Below are 16,408 nucleotides of genomic sequence, written 5' to 3' on the forward strand. Positions count from 1 at the left end.
ATTTTCACCTCTTTTCCTTAGTAGTGGATCCCTTTCTTCAAGAAAATATCTAACACAAAAGACCAATGCATAAAACAGAGAAAAATAGGCCTATTCTGATTCAACAGAGTTGGTGACTCAGACTCCATCCACTTAGCCACACGTTTCCCCTTCCATTCAACTCTTACAACCCACTCTCAAGTTGGTTCTGAAATGATACCTTGGAACCTCCTCAGACACTGAGAAACACAATTCAAAAATAATACCATGCTGTTCCACATACATGGCACATTGTAAGAGCTCAAAAAATATTGACTATATTTAGATGATCACTGCCCTATGGAGAAGTTTAAATGAAGAGCATAGAAGAAAACCTTTATCTTACAAAGGTTAAGGTAAAAAGATAAACAAATGAAAAGGAGTAGAAGATATCAGCTTAAAAAAAAAGAAGTAGGTGAAAGGGAAAGGAAAACATGAGGCTTTTTAGCTCTCTAGAGTCAATAATAAATGAAAAATAAGTGGCCTAGCTCCTCTGAAGACCTCTGGGATTGAATCAGTCCTTGGGAGGTTCTAAGCAACTCCAATCACAAATTATTGGCATAGTCAATTATGTCAACAACACTTAGTCATCAAATGTTTTAGAATAAGGTAGAAAAAGTCACTCCAGGTGTTTCTTAGGCTACCAGAAAAGGAAATGGCTAGAACTAGCAGCCATATATATTTCTTTCTGACAACTGCTAGGAGGTCCTGTGTGTACAGATGTACATAGTTTTTCATTTGCCATCAAAAATAACTAACCCTTTTGGCCATGTCAAACAAATGCCCAGTCTAAGTTGCCATTTGAACACATCCTTGACAATATGTGATAGGAGAAACTGATCCAACTTAAACTTTTATCTCTGACAAAGAACACAATAGCCTGAGGAAAATTTTGTAGAGTGCCAGACAAGAGACAGTACTATTGTCAACAGCAAAAAATACCACTTTAGACTAGTCTTCTCTATCACAAACTTTTGGTTTTTCATGATTAGACAAGAACAGGGATATCTAGTTTGGGATTTAGTGTTGTTTTTAGCTCAGAAAATATTAGGTAATTCTCCATTTTAATTCACTCTAATTACTTAATAGATTTAATATGATATTTTCCTAGAGAGATGATTTTCACAAAATATAAACATCAGGACATCAAACAGAGATCCAAAAATGAAGTAGAATGAGTGTTTTTAGATTAAGAGGTTTGTTTTCAAATTAAAGCCTTTGTATGCCATAGCTTTGGCTTAAGGCTTTTATTATGTCATTGTCAGTGTTACAAATACTACATTTTAGCCTAATTAGAGATCTCTCTTTTGGTTTGGATATTAAATGATAAGTTCCACCCTACCTAATGTAAGGCAATAAATTTGTCTTTTCTTGAATTATTCAAAAGCCCTTGGCTTATCTGTAATCATTTATTTAGCATTCTTTATTGAGTGCCTACAGTGTGCTAAGCACTGTTCTACAGCAGATAATTAGACACAACAAAAAATGAGACAGACAAGGTAACTGCTCACAAGAAACTTTTATTTTAAAAAGGCAAGACAGACAATACACAAATAAAATACTCAGATAAACTTCTAGGTCATGATAAATGGCAATAAAAAGGAACAGAGATAGCAAGTTGAAAGCTACTTTGGATTGTCAGAGGAGACTACTGCAAAGAAGTGATATCTGAATAACAAAAGAGCTTTCCAAGTAAAGATCTTGATTAAGAGTAGTCCAGACAAAGGGAAGATAAAGTGCAAAGGCCCTAAGGCAAGAACAAGTTTGATGTGTTTGAGGAAAAACAAGAAGCCTGTATGGTTGGAGTACAGTAACTGAGGGAGAAGGTAGGATGAAATGAGACAGGAGAGGTAGGTAAAGGTTAGATCACTTAGGGACATGATATACTGTTTACATTTCATTATAAAAGCAAAAGACAAAGTGCAGAGTTTAAAAAAAAAAGAAGTGAAAAGTCTTGTTTACAATGTTAAAAGATTGATTGATTCCTTTGTGGGAAAAAAAGAGTATTTTTATGCACTAATAATGAAAGATCAGAGAGGGAGATTAAGGAAACAATCACATTTACCATCACATCAGAAAGAATAAAATACCTAGGAATAAACCAATTTAAGGACACAAAAAACTTGTACTCTGAAAACTATAAGACACTTTTGAAAGAAATCAAAGATAACACAAACAGATGGAAAGATATACCATGTTCATGGATTGGAAGAATCAATAATTTCACAATGACTATACTATCCAAGGCAATCTACAGATTCAGTGAAATCCCTATCAAATTACCTATAACAATTTTCACAGAATTAGAACAAAATATTTCAAAATTTGTAAGGAGGCACAAAAAGAACTGAATAACTAAAGCAATTTTGAGAAAGAAAAATGGAGCTGGAGGAATCAGGCTTCCTGACTTCAGACTATATTACAAAGCCACAGTCATCAAAAAAGAATGGTACTGGCACAAAGAATAACAAAAAATATAGATAAATGGAATAGGATAGAAAGCCCAGAAATAAACCATGCACCTGTGCTCAATTAATCTATTACAAAGGAGGTAAGAATATACAATGGAGAAAGGACAGTCTCTTCAATAAGTGGTGCTGGGAAAACTGGACAGCTACATGTAAAAGAATGAAATTAGAACATTCTCTAACATCACACAAAAATAAACTCAAAATGGATTAAAGTTCTCAATATAAGATCAGATACTATAAAACTCTTAGAGAAAAACTTAGGCAGAATTGTCTTTGACATAAATTGCAGTGATAATTTTTCATTCCATCTCCTAGAGTAATGAAAATAAAAACAAAAATAAACAAATGGGACCTAATGAAACTTAGAAGCTTCTGCACAGCAAATGAAACCATAAACAAAATGAAAAGACAACCCATAGAATGGGAGAATATATTTGCAAATGAAGCAACCAACAAGGGATTAATCTCCAAAATATACAAACAACTCATGCAGCTCTATGTCAAAAATACAAACAGCCAAATCAAAATATGGACAGAATATCATAATAGATATTTCTCCAAAGAAGACATACAGATGGCCAAAAAGTACATGAAAAGATGCTCAACATCACTAATTATCAGAGAAATGCAAATCAAAACTACAATGAGGTATCACCAGTAAAAATGGTCAACATAAAAAAATCCACAAACAATTAATCCTGGAAAAGATGTGGAGAAAAGTGAACCCTCTTACCCTGTTGGTGGGAATGTAAATTGGTACAGTCACTATGGAGAAGAGTACAAAAGTTCCTTAAAAAACTAAAAATAGAACTACCATATGATCCAGCAATCCCACTCCTGGGCATATATCCAGAGAAAAACATAATCCGAAAAGAATAGCCAAGACATGGAAGCAACCTAAATGTCCATCAACAGAGGAATGGAAAAAGAAGATATGGTACATATATACAATGGAATATTACTCAGCCATAAAAAAGCATGAAATAATGCCATTTGCAGCAACATGGATAGACCTGGAGATGACCATACTAAGTGAAGTAAGTCAGACAGAGAAAGACAAATATATGATATCACTCATATATGGAATCTAATTTTAAAAATGATACAAATGAACTGACAAAACAGACACTTTTTTACAGATATTGAAAACAACCTATGATTACTACAGGGGAAATGTGGACGGGAGAGATAAATCAGGAGCTTTGGATGAACATACACACACCACTATGTACAAGATAGATAACCAACAAGGACATACTGTATAGAACAGGGAACTCTACTCAATATTCTGTTATGACCTACAATGGAAAAGAATCTAAAAAAGAATGAATATATGTATATGCACAACTGAATCACTTTCCTGTACACCTGTAACTAACACAAAATTGTAAATCAACTGTATATCAATACAATTAAAATTATTTTTAAAAAGACTAGGGGAATAGGATAGAAGTAGGAATACCTCTTTGGAAGCTATTACTGCCATCCTGGAAAGGATGGAGGTAGTCATACAGATGATGATAAGTTTTGAAATTAAAGCAGACTAACACAAACCAAAATTATGCAAATCTGTACAATGGCAAAACAATAGGATGTATTTATTAAGTAAAAAGCCCAATCCAAATTAAATCTTAATATTTATTAAATGCAAGTTATTTAAGTAAAATTATTATTTATCTCCTACTTATTCTAAAAAGGTATGACTTAAGATGCTTTACAATTAAAAATTAAAGATACAATTTTACTACTCTATTGGCAACAGGACAAGATCCAAAAAAATACAGGCAAAATAAAAACTGGATTAAAAATTATTTGCTGAGGGAAGGGGATCAATATGGTGGAGTAAGAGGACTTACAGCTCACCTCCCCCCACAATCACATCAAAAATACACCCACATGTAGAACAATTTTCATGGAAAACTAACTGGAAACTGGCAAAAGAACTCCTGTACAACCAGTAAAGATCTCCATATAACCTGGTAGGATGGACAAAATGGCATCAGGTCGAGACCTGTGCCCCTAGGAGGAATCCAGAAGGAATAGAAGGTCTATGGGGTAAATCTTTGACCTGGGGAGCTAGGAGGTGAAGCCAAAATAAGCATCCCAGTTCTGGGGTCCTGCATGGAGACCAGTCCCCTTGTCTGCTGGGAAATCCACTGAGACAGACAAAAGGGCTGAAGAAGCCTAGACTCTACCCATGGGGAATATGTGTATGCTGGCTTGCAGACAGAGCTGTACACTGACAGTGGCTGCCTCGCTACACTTCCCAATCCTAAGAAACAAACATCTTGGTCCAGCTCACTCTACACCACAGCCTGGTGTAAGCTCTGGGCAAGGATTCAGTCCAGCTATACAGAGACAGACCAGGGTGCCTGGGGTGTGATCTGGGAGGAGCTGCAGAGACCATTGTCAGTGCACACACAGGGTGGAGCCAAAAGAACATATAGCAGCTAAGCACTGAATCCTAGCAGACAGACCCTGGGAAAGGACACATTTAGCTATGCAGAAATAGCTGGGAGGGCCTGGGGTGCGGTCTGGGTGGGGCGGCAATAGCCATTGTCAGTACCCTGAGGAGTTATGGTTCATCTATCAGGGAGAGTGCCCTGGATCTGCCCACTCCATATTGCAGTTTAGTACTACATCTGGGGCAGAAAGGTCCTGGGAGAAGACTGCCACGGAGGCAGCCCCAATCCCAGGTGGCAGCGCAATTACCTCAATTTATGCAGCCTCAACATGCCAAATCCCAGCCCCAGGTTATTCCACACCACAACTTTGCAGTAGGTCTGGTACAAACACCACAGAAAAAGGGACATGACTTTGGGCTGCATCTGAGTGGAACTGTGGACACCTATACAGGTGGCAAATAGGTTCTCTGTGACCACACTGACCTCACATCTTGCAACAATCACCTCCCTTGGGACAGGGCAGGCACTCAAGGGTAATGGAGCCTGATCAAATCTAACCCTCAGGGCTTCTAATTCAACAAATGGAGAGAATACCTTGCCCACAATAGGGCCATGAGAGCCAAAGAAGAGGTCCATCCAACATTCAAAGCAGACTCTGGACACCACAACACCAATCACACTCCTTATCATGCAGATAACAGTCAGCATACTTTGAGGAAAGATGTGGCTGGCATCCAAACTAAAACCAGTCCTTGTATCAAAAATATTGGATTCAGGGCTTCCCTGGTGGTGCAGTGGATGAGAGTCTGCCTGCCGATGCAGGGGACACAGGTTCATGCCCTGGTCCGGGAAGATCCCACATGCTGCAGAGTGACTGGGCCCGTGAGCCATGGCCACTAAGCCTGAACGTCCAGAGCCTGTGCTCCACAACGGGAGAGGCCACAGCAGTGACAGGCCTGCGTACAACAACAACAACAACAACAACAAAAATATATATATATATATTGGACTCAGTCTACCCAGGGATGATTCCACATAAATATAGCCCTTTAAGACCACAGTAGACAATTTCTCCTAAATTCATAGAGACAAAGAAAGTTAAATAAAATAAAAAGCAGAGGAACTACTCCCATTTAAAAGAACAAGAGAAATTCCCTGAAAGAATAATGAAACAGAGCCCACCAGTCTACTAGACCCTTAGTTAAAAAATGAGGTAATAAGAATACTAAAGGAATTAAGAAAGATTATTGATAGAAATGCTGATCACTATAACAAAGAACTGGAAACTATAAAGACGAACCAATCAAAAGTAGTCAACTCAATTGCTGAGATAAAATCCAGTCTAGAAGCAATGAATAGCAGAGTAAATAATGCAGAAGAACAAATAAGTGATCTGGAAGATAGAATAATGGAAATCACCCAATTAGAGCAACAGACAGAAAGACAAAAGGAAAAAAAAAATGAAAGCAACATATGAGATCTATGTGATAATATAAAGCATACCAACCTATGCATAATAGGGGTTCCAGAAAGAGAAAAGAGAGAGAAGGGGATTGAAAATGTATTTGAAGAAATTATGGCTAAAAAATCCCAAACTTAAAGAAGAAAAGTGATATCCAGGTATAGGAAGCACAGAAGGTCCCAAACAAGATGAAACCAAACAGACCCACATCAAGACATATCATAGTTAAAATTGCAAAAATTTAAGATAGATGATTCTAAAGGTGGAAAGACAAAAACAGTCAGTTACAAAGTCTTCCCCATAAGGTTATCAGCTAATTTCACTGCAGAATCTTTGCAGGCCAGAAAGGAGTGACATGATATATACAAAGCCCTGAAAAGGAAAAACCTGCAACATAGGGTGCTATACCAAGTAAGAATATTATTTAGAATAAAAGGAGAGATAAAGGATTTCTCAGACAGGAAAAACTAAAAGAATTCAGCAGTACTAAACCACCCTAAAATAAATATTAAAGAGTCTTCTCTAAATATAAAAGAAACAAGAATTGATAGGAAAGGGAAAAATCACAATATGAAAGACAAATATATTAAAGGATTGAAGGTCACTTAAGCCAGTCAATAGATGTAAAAAATCACAAAAATTTGTAAGAGTGATTATAACAGCAATAAACAGTAAAATGATAAGCATAAAGATATAAAATATGATATCAAAATCACAAAATGTGGGTGAAGAGAGTTTAAAAATGTAGTTCTCTTACACATACAGACTGAAAGTGAAGGTATGGAAAAATATATCATATAAATGGAAATGAAAAAAGAGCAGGGGTAGCAATACTCATATGAGACAAAATAAACTTTAAACCAAAGTCCATAAAGACAAAGGAGTGCACTATAAAATGATAAAGGGATCAATACAAGAAGAGGATATTGCAATTGTTAGCATATATGCACCTAGTATGGGAGCTCCTGAATTTATAAACAAATAATAACAGACATAAAGGGAGAAATTAACAATAATACAATAATAGGAGGAGAATTTAACACCCAGCCAACATCAATAGGCAGATCATCCAGACAGAAAATTAATAAGTCATAAGAGTTTCTAAATGATACTGTAGACCAGTTGAATCTAATTGATATCTACAGGACACTACATCTCCAAAACACAGAATACACATTCTATTCAAGCAAGCATGGAACATTCTCTGGGTAGACCACATACAAAGTCACAAAACAAGCATCAACAAGTTTAGGAGGACAGAAATTATTTAAAGCACCTTTTCTCACCACAATGATATGAAACTAGAAATCAACCACAGAAAGAAAAACAGGAAACGAATGAACATATGGAGACTAAACAATATGCTCCTTAGAAATAAATGAGTCAATGATGAAATCAAAGAAGAAATCAAAAATACCTGGAGGCAAATGAATATGAAAACACAGCATTACAAAATTTATGGGATGCACCAAAAGCAGTTCTAAGACAGAAGTTCATAGTGATACAAGCCTTCCTCATGTAACAAGAAAAATCTCAAATAAACATTCTAACCTACCACCTAAAAGAATTAGAAAATAAGAACAAACAAAACTGAAAGACAGCAGAAGGAAGGAAATAATAAAGAACAGAGAAGAAATAAATGAACTACAGATCAGAAAACAATAGAAAAGACCAATAAAATGAAGACCTGGTTTTTTGAAAGATAAACAGAATTGACAAATATCTAGCCAGTCTCACCAAGATGAAAAGAGAGAGGACTCCAACAACATAAGCAATGAAAGACAGTAAATAAGAAAGGATATCACAGAAATGCAAAAAATAAAATAAGAGAATAATATGAACATTTATATGTTGACAAATTTGACAACCTAGGAAAAATGGACAAGTTTCTAGAAAGAGCCTATCAAAACTGAGTCAAGAAGAAACATAATTTGAACAGACCAATCACCAGAAGTGAAGTAAAATCTGTAATAATAATAATAATAAAAGTATCTGCAAATAAAATTCCAGGACTGGATGGCTTCACTGTGGAATTCTACCAAATATACAAAGAAGAAGTTACACCTATTCTTCTCAAACTATTGCAAAATATGGAAGAGGAGGAAACACTCCCAAACTCTTTCTATGAAGCCACCATCACCCTGATATGAAAACCAGAAAAAGACACTGCAAAAAAAGGCAATTATAGGCTAATATATTTGATGAATAGTAGGAGCTTCAACATGGTGGAAGAGTAAGATGTGGAGATCACCTTCCTCCCCACAAATACATTAGAAATACATCTACATGTAAAATAACTCCTACTGAACACTGGCAGAAGACCTCAGACCTCCCAAAAGGCAAGAAACTCCCCACACACCTGGGTAGGGCAAAAGAAAAAACAGAGACAAAAGAATAGGGATGGGACCTGCACCTCTGGGAGGGAGCTGTGAAGGAGGAAAGGTTTCCACACACTAGCAAGGCCCTTTGCGGGCAGGGACTGTGAGTGGCAGAGGGGGAAGCTTCAGAGCCATGGATGAGAGCGCAGCAACAGGGGTGCAGAGGGCAAAGCGGAGAGATTCCCACACAGAGGATCAGTGCCGACCAGCACTCACCAGCCCAAGAGGCTTGTCTGCTCACCCACTGGGACAGATGTGGTATGGGAGCTGAGGCTCGGGCTTCTGGGTCAGATCCCAGGGAGAGGACTGGAGTTGGCTGTGTGAACACAGCCTGAAGGGGGCGAGTGCACCACAGCTATCCAGGAGGGAGTCTGGGAAAAAGTCTGGAGCTGCTGAAGAGGCAAGAGACATTTACTTGCCTCTTTGTTTCCTGGTGCATAAGGAGAGAGAATTAAAAGTGCCGCTTAAAGGAGCTCCAGAGATGGACGAGACACAGCTATCAGCCTGGACCCCAGAGACAGGCATGAGATGCTAAGGCTGCTGTTGCAGCCACCAAGAAGCCTTTGTGCAAGCACAGGTCACTATCCACACCTCTACTCCCAGGAGCCTCTGCAGCCTGCCACTGCGAGGGTCCCATGATCCAGGGAAAACTTCCCTGGGAGAACACACAGTGTGCCTCAAGCTGTTGCAACATCACACTTGGATCTGCTGCTGCAGGCTCGCCCCCATTCCTTACCCCTCCCTCCTCCCAGCCTGAGTGAGAGAGAGCCTCCTAATCAGCTACTCCTTTAACCTCGTCCTGTAAGAGCAGGAACAGAAGCCCTCAGGTGACTCTACACATAGAGGTGGGGCCAAATCCAAAGCTGAAACCCAGGAGCTATGTGAAAAAAGAAGAGAAAGTGAAATTTCTCCCAGCAGCCTCAGGAGCAGTGGATTAAATCCCCACAATCAACTTGATGTACCCTGCATCTGTGGATATCTGAATAGACAATGAATCATCCCAAATTGAACAGGTGGACTTTGGGAGCAATGATATATATATGTTTTTCCATTTTCACTCTTTGTGAGTGTGTATGTGTATGCTCCTGTGTGTGATTTTGTCTGTATAGCTTTGCTTTTACCATTTGTCCTAGGGTTCTGGCTGTCCGCTTTTTTTTTTTTTTTTAGTATACTTTTTAGTGCTTGTTATCATAGGTGGATTTGTTTTTCGGTTTGGTTGCTCTCTTCTTTCTTTCCATTTTTTTTTTTAGTTTAAAAAATTTATTTAATAATTATTTTTATTTTAATAACTATTTTATTTTATTTTATCTTATTTCCTTTTTTTCTCACATTTATTCTGTGCAGTGTGTATGACAGGCTCTTGGTGCTGCACCCAGGCATCAGGGCTGTGCCTCTGGCGTGGGAGAGTCAAGTTCAGGACATTGGTCCAACACAGACCACCCAGTTCCACATAATATCAAACAGTGAAATCTCCCAGAGATTTCCATCTCAATGCCAAGACCCAGCTCCACTCAATGACCAGCAAGTATCAGCACTGGACACCCTATGCCAAACAACTAGCAAGACAGGAACACAAAGGTACCCATTAGCAGAGAGGTTGCCTAAAGTCATAAGGTCACAGTCACCCCAAAACACACCACCAGACGTGGAGCTGCCCACCAGAAAGAAAAGATCCAACCTTATCCACCAGAACACAGACACTAGTCCCCTCCACAAGGATGCCTACACAACCCACTGAGGTAACATTAGCCACTGGGGAAGACACCAAAAACAACGGGAACTATGAACCTGCAGTCTGAGAAAACGAGACCCCAAACACAGTAAGTTAAGAAAAATGAGAAGACAGAGAAACACACAGCAGATGAAGGATCAAGGTAAAAAGCCACCAAACATAACAAATGAAGAGGAAATAGGCAGTCAACCTGAAAAAGAATTCAGAAAAATGATAGTAAAGATGATCCAAAATCTTAGAAATAGAAGGGAGAAAATACAAGAAACATTTTTAAAAGACCTAGAAATAAAGAGCAAACAAACGTGATGAACAACACAATAAATGACATTTAAAATTCTCTAGAGGGGATCAGTAACAGAATATCTGAGACAGAAGAATGGATAAGTGAGTGACCTACAAGATAAAATAGTGGAAATAACTAATGCAGAGCAGAGTAAAGAAAAAAGAACGAAAAGAATTGAGGAGAGTCTCAGAGACCTCTGGGACAACATTAAACACACCAGCATTCAAAACATAAGGTTCCCAGGAGAAGAGAAATAAAAGGGGCAGAGAAAATATTTGAAGTGATTACAGTTGAAAACTACCCTAATATGGGAAAGGAAATAGTTAATCAAATCAAGGAAACAGAGTGAGTTCCATACAGGATAAATCCAAGGAGAAACACACCAAGACACATATTAAACAAAATATCAAAAATTAATTACAAAGAAAAAATATTAAAAGGAGAATGGGAAAAAACAACAAATAACACACAAGGAAATCCCCATAAGGTTAACAGCTGATCTTTCAGCAGAAAATCTGCAAGGTAGAAGGGAGGGGCAGGACCTACTTAAAGTGATGAAGGGGAAAAACCTGCAACCAAGATGACTACCCAGCAAGGATCTCATTCAGATTTGACAGACAAATTAAAAACTTTACAGACAAGCAAAAGCTAAGACAATTCAGCACCACCAAACCAGCTTTACAGCAACTGGTAAAGGAAATTTTCTAGGCAGGAAACAAAAGAGAAGGAAAAGACCTACAATAACAAACCCAAGAAAATTAAGAAAATGGTAACAGGAACATACATATCGATAATTACCTTAAGTGTAAATGGTTAAATCCTGCAACCAAAAGACATAGAATGACAAGATGGATACAAAATCAAGACCTGTATATATGCTGACTACAAGAGACCCACTTCAGACCTAGGGGCACATACAGACTGAAAGTGAGGGGTGTAAAAAGATATTCCATGCAAATGGAAATCAAAAGAAAGCTGGAGTAGCAATTCTCATATCAGACAAAATAAACTTTAAAACAAAGACTATTACAAGAGACAAAGAAGGACACAACATAATGATCAAGGGGTCAATCCAAGAAGAAGATATAACAGTTATAAATATTTATGCACCCAATATAGGAGCACCACAATACATAAGGCAAATACTAACAGCCATAAAAGGGAAAACTGACAGTAACACAATCATAGTAGTGGACATATCACCCCACTTTCACCAATCAATGGATCATGCAAAATGAAAATAAATAAGGACACAAAAGCTTTAAATGATACATTAAATAAAATGGACTTAACTGATATTTATAGGACATTCCTTCCAAAAACAACAGAACACACTTTCTTCTCAAGGGCTCATGGAACATTTTCCAGGACAGATCATATCTTGAGTTACAAATGAATCCTTGGTAAATTTAAGAAAATTGAAATTGTATCAAGTATCTTTTCCAACCACAACACTATGAGACTAGACATCAATTACAGGAAAAATTCTGTAAAAATACAAATGTATGGATGCTAAACAATACACTACTTAATAATGAAGTGATCACTGAAATAATCAAAGAGGAAATCAAAAAATACATAGAAACAAATGACAATGAAAACACGAGGACCCAAAGCCTATGAGATGCAGCAAAAGCAGTTCTAAGAGGGAAGTTTATAGTAATACAATCCTACCTTAAGAAACAAGAAAGATCTCAAATAAGCAACTTAAACTTACACCTAAAGCAATGAGAGAAAGAGCAAAAATACACCAAAGTTAGCAAAAGGAAAGAACTAATAAAGATCAGATCAGAAACAAATGAAAAAGAAATGAAGGAAATGATAGCAAAGATCAAGAAAACTAAAAGCTGGTTCTTTGAGAAGATAAACAAATTGATAAACCATTTGCCAGACTCATCAAGAAAAGAAGGGAGAAGACTCAAGTCAATAGAATTAGAAATGATGTGAGCCATGGCCGCTGAGCCTGCGCATCTGGAGCCTGTGCTCCACAACGGGAGAGGCCACAACGGTGAAAGGCCCGCATACCGCAAAACAAACAAACAAACAAAGAAATGAAAAAGAAGAAGTAACACCTGACACTACAGAAATACAAAGGATCATGAGGGATTCCTACAAGGAACTGTATGCCAATAAAATGGAAAACCTGGAAGAAATGGACAAATTCTTAGAAATTTACAGCCTTCTGAGACTGAACCAGGAAGAAATAGAAAATATGAACAGACCAATCACAAGCACCAAAATTGAAACTGTGATTAAAAATCTTCCAACAAATAAAAGCTCAGGACCAGATGGCTTCACAGGTGAATTCTATCAAACATTTAAAGAAAAGCTAACACCTACCCTCCTCAAACTCTTCCAAAATATACCAGAGGGAGGAACACTCCCAAACTCATTCTATGAGGCCACCATCACCCTGAAACCAAATCAGACAAAGATGTCAAAAAGAAACAAAACTACAGGCCAATATCACGGATGAATGTAGATGCAAAAATCCTCAACAAAATACTAGCAAACAGAATCCAACAGCACATTAAAAGGATCAAACACCATGATCAAGTGGGGTTTATCCCAGGAACTCAAGGATTCTTCAATATATGCAAATCAACCAACCTTATACACCATATTAACAAATTGAAGGAAAAAAAAACATATGATCATCTCAATAGACGCAGAGAAAGCTTTCGACAAAATTCAACACCCATTTATGATAAAAAAGAACACTCCAGAAAGTAGGCATAGAGGGAACTGTCCTCAATATAATAAAGGCCATATATCACAAGCACACAGCCAACGTCTTCTCAATGCTGAAACACTGAATCATTTCCACTAAAATCAGGAACAAGAAAAGTTTGCCCATTCTCACCACTCTTATTCAACATAGTTTTGGAAGTTTTAGCCACAACAATCAGAAAACAAAAAGAAATAGAAGGAATCCAAATCATAAAAGAAGAAGTAAAGCTGTCACTGTCTGCAGATGACATGAAACTATACACAGAGAGTCCTAAAGATGCTACCAAAAAAGCTAACCAATGAGTTTGGTAAAGTAGCAGGATAAAAAATTAATTCACAGTAATCTCTTGCATTCCTATACACTATCGATGAAAAGTCTGAAAATGAAATCAAGAAAACACTCCCATTTACCACTGTAAAAGAAACAGTAAAATATTTAGGGATAAACCTACCTAAGGAGATGAGACCTGTATGCAGAAAATTATAAGACACTGATGAAAGAAATTAAAGATGATACAAACAAATGGAGAGATATACCATGTTCCTGGATGGGAAGAATCAACATTGTGAAAATGACTATACTAACCCAAGAAATCCATAGATTGAATGCAATCCCTATCAAACTACCACTGGCATTTTTCACAGAACTAGGACAAAAAAATTTCACAATTTGTATGGAAACACAAAAGACCCTGAATAGCCAAAGCAATCTTGAGAAAGAAAAATGGAGCTGGAGGACTGGGGCTCCCTGAATTCAGACTATACTACAAAGCTACAGTAATCAAGCCAGTATGGGACTGACACAAAAAAAGAAATATAGATCAATGGAACAGGATAGAAAGCCCAGAGATAAATCCACACACATATGGTCACCTTATCTTTTTAAAGGAGGCAAGAATATACATTGGAGAAAAGACAGACTCTTCAATAAGTTGTGCTGGGAAACTGGACATCTACATGTAAAAGAATGAAATTAGAACACTCCCTAACACCATATACAAAAATAAACTCAAAATGGATTAAAGACCTAAATGTAAGGCCAGAAACTATCAAACTCTTAGAGGAAAACATAGGCAGAACACTCTATGACATAAATCAGAGCAAGATCCTTTTTATCTCACCTCTTAGAGAAATGGAAATTTAAAAAAAATGAACAAATGGGTCCTAATGAAACTTCAAAGCTTTAGCACAGCAAAGGAAACCATAACCAAGACTAAAAGACAACCCTCAGAATGGGAGAACATATTTGTCAGTGAAGCAAGTGACAAGGGATTAATCTCAAAATTTACAAGCAGCTCATGCAGCTCAATATCAAAAAAACAAACAACAGTCCAAAAATGGGCAGAAGACTTGAACAGGGATTTCTCCAAAGAAGATATACAGATTGCCAACAATCACATGAAAGAACGCTCAATCTCTTTAATCATTAGAGAAATGCAAATCTAAACTACAATGAGATATCTTCTCACACTGATCAGAATCACCATCATCAAAAAATCTACAAACAATAAATGTTGGAGAGGGTGTGGAGAAAAGGGAACCCTCTTGCACTGTTGGTGGGAATGTAAACTGGTACAGCCACTACGGAGAACAGTATGGAGCTTCCTTAAAAAACTAAAAATAGAACTACCATATGACCCAGCAATCCCACTACTGGGTATATACCCTGAGAAAACCATAATTCAGAAAGTGTCATGTACCACAATGTTCATTGCAGTTCTATTTACAGTAGCCAGGACATGGAAGCAACCTAAGTGTCCATTGACAGATGAATGGATAAAGAAGATGTGGTACGTGGATATAATTGAATATTACTCAGCCATGAAATGAAACGCAATTGAGTTATTTGTAGTGAGGTGGATGGACCTAGAGCCTGTCATACAGAGTGAAGTAAGTCAGAAAGAGAAAAATAATACATACATACAATACTGTAAGCTAACACATATATATGGAATCTAAAAAACAAAACAAAAAATGGTCATGAAAAACCTAGGGGCAAGACAGGAATAAAGATGCTGACCTACTAGAGAATGGACTGCAAGAGATGGAGATGGGGATGGGGAAGTGTAAGCTGGCACAAAGTGAGAGAGTGGCATGGACATATATACACTACCAAATGTAAAACTGATAGCTAGTGGGAAGCAGCTGAATAGCACAGGGAGATCAGCTCGGTGCTTTGTGACCACCTAGAGTGGTGGGATTGGGATGGTGGGAGGGAGTGAGATGCAAGAGGGAAGAGACATGGGGATATATGTATATGTATAAGTGATTCACTTTGTTATAAAGCAGAAACTAACACAGCATTGTAAAGCAATTATACTTCAATAAAGATGTTAAAATATATGTATATATTTGATGAATATATATGCAAAACCTTCAGCAAAATATTAGCAAACCGAATACAACAATACATAAAAAGCATCATACACTGTGATCAAGTTGAATTCATTCCAGTGTCTCAAGGATGGTTCAACCTACACAAATCAATGTGATACACACATTAACAAAAGATAAAAACCACATAATCATTTCAATACATGCATAAAAAACATTTGACAAAATTCAACATCCATTCATGATAAAAAAAAAACTCTAATGAAAGTGGGTAGAGTGGAAACATAACTCAACATAATAAAAGCCATTTATGACAAACCCAGTGCCGGCATAATACTGAATGGTGAAAAACTGAAAGCCTTCTTACCAAATTCAGGAACAAGACAAAAAGGCCCACTCTAAACAGTTCTATTCACCGTACTATTGGAAGCCCTAGCCACATAAATAGGACAAGGAAAAGAAATAAAATATATCCAAATCAGAAGGGAATAGGTAAAACTACCAGTATTTTCAGATGAGATGATACTCTATACAGAGAACCCCAAATTCTCCACACAAAAACAATTAGAACTAGTAAATGAATTCAGCAAGGTAG

This window comes from Stenella coeruleoalba (assembly GCF_951394435.1).
Source record: "Stenella coeruleoalba genome assembly, chromosome: X".
Classification (NCBI taxonomy): Eukaryota; Metazoa; Chordata; class Mammalia; order Artiodactyla; family Delphinidae; genus Stenella; species Stenella coeruleoalba.